This window comes from Ptychodera flava, chromosome 2, assembly GCF_041260155.1.
Source record: "Ptychodera flava strain L36383 chromosome 2, AS_Pfla_20210202, whole genome shotgun sequence".
Taxonomy (NCBI): Eukaryota; Metazoa; Hemichordata; class Enteropneusta; family Ptychoderidae; genus Ptychodera; species Ptychodera flava.
Window position 1 is genome coordinate 37,766,977 of NC_091929.1, and position 3,727 is coordinate 37,770,703.

The window sequence follows — 3,727 nt, forward strand, 5'->3', positions numbered from 1 at the left end:
CAAGGATACTCAGTACAAACATAAGTTATGTAAATACGCACAGCCATGGTTTGAGCATGGATGAGTGGACAATGCCATACCCATGTAAAGATGGTCCCTTCCATATCACATGATGCAAGCTCCAAGCTTGGAGCTTTTTTCACATGATTCAAATTACGTGTCTTATAAAAAGTATTCACTTTCAATTATAGTTCTCTAGTCAAGTAAATTTGCGATTGCCCAATCTACGTGCCAAAAATTGGATGGATTACTGAGTGTGTTTCGAACAGAATATAATGATCCGTTTTGGGTTTTTTTAGAGCTTTTCTCAGAGTATAAGTTACATGCATTCACAGCGACATGAACCGTACTTCTTTCCCTGTTCGGCGACAAGTAAAACAACGGTGGTTCTTTTCGCTTTAATTTGTTTATGGTCGTACAATCAATCTGATAACCTTAAAACTATATGTTCTTACACGTGAGCTATGGTATCAATTTAATTGCTTTGTACATGCAAACATTAAATGTATTCTGAACGCCATACCATGATAATCTGTTTCGTTTTTTGTCACTTTTGTCAGAGTATACGTTATGATGCAATCACAGCGACGTGAACCAAGCCAGTCGCAGGTACAAGGGCTGCAATCATACACATCTCTGAGTCAGCAATTGCAGCCGACAATAAGGAATGGTACAAGACCTGGCTTTGCCAATCGAACCATCACTGGGCTGAGTTTGTGTCAACTTCTTCTAGGTGGTATTGCCGTGGTTTTAGGAATAGTTGCAATTGTTATCGGGTGTTTGTCATCTGTAACCGGTTTTGGAATATGGTGTGGCGTCTTCGTAAGTGATGAACAATTATCTTAATATCATGTAAAGACAGACTGCCGCCACGAGACGATTCTTGACATCACAAAATCTTGCAAGCTTTGGATATCATATACATAATTTGAACTCATTTTAAAACTTGCTGAGAAAATTAAAATTTCGTCTTGTCGTTTAGCATCAAGCAAAATACTTTCACATGAAGCAAAGAGAGAATATATATAGTTCTATCAAAAATATCGTTTAATATCGGAACAGTGTATCTATCGAAAAGCATTTACACAAACAAACAAATACTTTGCATGGTGATCTTTTATTATTCCTGATTATGAAAAACCTATAACTTTGCTTTCGCAAAATTTTCACATATTATTAAATATACATATTTTCGAAATCCTCGTGCATTTTAATGACGGTGATAACGCATTTATAAGGTACACAAATATTGTACTATCACCGTCCATATTTTAGTATTACAGAACGTGCAGTGAATTCTCTAATTGATAGAACTTTGACTTGTTTTTCAACTTGAATATGCATTGACAAAGGAGCTAAAATGGAGATCAGCAGCTATTAATAGTTGCTCATGTCTTATTTCCAGTTCTTGGCCAGCGGTGTAGTTGGACTTTTAGCTGCATTGAAAAAGTCTAATAGATTGGTGAGTTATCATAAAAACAGAAATGCTTCTTTGGAATAGAAACGAAAATACAAACAAACAGATGCACTTACCATTAAGTCTACTAATAATCAATTAAATTGTATTGAATTCATTATTACAGTACTTAATTTTTAAGTGTTTATCCCCAATTTCTTTGTTTCCTGGCTAGCCTTTTTAAAATTTGATGTTTTGTGTCGAGTTTTATAATGCCAAATCAAAGGTTGCGTTTGGTGTTGGCCAAGTGACGGACAATGGCAAGATGATAACGAATACATTCTCATTTAAGATCGGTTTCAATCAATCAATTAGTGACCTTGGTCGAGTCTGTTAATTCACTAACGGGTCACTCTAACTTTTAGAATGTGTGAAAAAATCCGAATTTACAAGGGATCAAAATGATATTACTGAAACGCTCGTCAATTTGTAATGTCGAAATAAAATTATACTTTGTCGGTGACTTACATATTAATAATGATTTAACCAAAAGGGATTAAGCGGCAACAACTGACAGTCTTTGATTCATCATTACAGATAATACTGTCCATGGTTCTTTCGGCAGTGTCAGCATCTCTGTTTGCGCCTGTACTTTTGCTCATGAGCGTATTTATGACAAGTGATGATATTTACTTCTTAAAATCAGGCGTAAGTATTCACACAAACCGATATGACGTGACACACCTAAGTCTGGTATAGTTAAAACCCTGCTGCAAATTAACAAGCCTTAAAAAGTGGCTCTATATGATATAACAGCGGAAATCAAGCTGAGGGATTTTAAGTGCCTCCATTACTCGATTTTAGAAGTTATTGATGCTAAGATAAGTCATCTAATAAGTTATCATGATTGATGCCTTTGCACTGAAAATTGACACGTTAAAAAGTGGCTCTATGTGATATTACAGCGAAAAATCTTTCTGGGGGAATTTAATTTCCTCCATTACTCGACTTCAGCAGTTATTGAAACAAAGATAAGAGTTCTAAGAATTATCATAATTGACGCCTTTGCACTGAATATGATTCATTTAAATAAAAATGAACAATTAAAGAAAAAGAAACGTTACTTCATACAGAAGTAAAGTAATGGAGATGGTACAAAATACAAAGAAAACCATACACGTAATCAATTAAGGACAAAAGTATCTAAATTCAAATAGTTCCAGTGAGTGGACATGTTTTTAAAGCTTCGCCATTCCAAAATCCACCCAGTGTGATATTGCTAATCTGTGACAGATTAGCAATATCACACTGGGTGATATAAACGTAGGCTTCGATACACGACACCATCGAAGATATGGGCAACTTTATATGTAATGCTATATTCTGTATATTTTTGTTGTAACACATGGAGACTTTTTGAAAGTTTTAACGATTACGAATTCTGACAAATAGATGGCAATTATTTTTGCACACCCATAAGATGCGCGTGTCTGTCGATTGGAAACGATACAGGTTATAATTTGTTGTGTATATAGTCTACGAAGTTACACATACATATTTTAACAACGGAATGTCGAGTGTATCCCTATCAAAACATTTGTAAACATGAGTACAATAGCGGGAATTTATTTGTCATGATGTTTCTTATACTTAAAAAAATTCACCTTTACCCGTAGTTACACTATTTAAATATATTGCTTTCTTTCCAAAGATTTAAGAATTCAAAAATTAAAAGTTCTCAGTCCATTTAAAGCCTTTATGGATATCTCAAACTCTACCCTTGTGTTGATGATATCCAATATTGAGTAGTCTTTTGTCCATGATCATATTCGGTAATTACCTCAAATGGCAAATGAACTATTTATAATGATTGTAATATTCTCTCACATTTACATAGATCGCTCAAATTATAGTAGACTGTCTCTTGATGATTGTAGCCGTTGCAGAAAATGTCATTGCTGTAATCTCGTCAGCATTTTGTTGTAGAGCTGTCTTCCATAACCAACTTTTAAGCGTAAGTTATTTTTCAATATTAATGGAAACACAATATCTCTTGTGACATCACTACACATCCTCTTTGTACAGAAATTAAGCTGTTAGCTCCCGCTCTCTATTTTATTCAGCATAACCTACTGGTCTCTTGGTGCATGTTTCCATAAATTAAAACACAAAATATGTTGTTAGAGGGCATCCCTAAATTCCTGGTCTGTGCAAAGAAGTTTTTGTCATTGGCTATTTGCATGGCATTAATCCTGCGCTCGCCCTCTGAAAGTTATATTAACTTGTTCAGTCTATTTTGACATACGGCTAACGAAAGCAACTTTCAATTTA

The 3,727-nt window shown here is 34.6% G+C and overlaps 1 long non-coding RNA gene across 1 annotated transcript; it reads left to right on the forward strand.

The window, feature by feature from the left end:
- Positions 1-564: 564 nt before the first annotated feature.
- Positions 565-3,458, forward strand: LOC139148268 (uncharacterized). The gene is made up of 4 exons (XR_011555907.1): positions 565-822; positions 1,406-1,462; positions 1,994-2,104; positions 3,294-3,458. It is a non-coding gene; the product is annotated as an uncharacterized lncRNA (long non-coding RNA).
- The last annotated feature ends 269 nt before the right edge of the window (positions 3,459-3,727 follow it).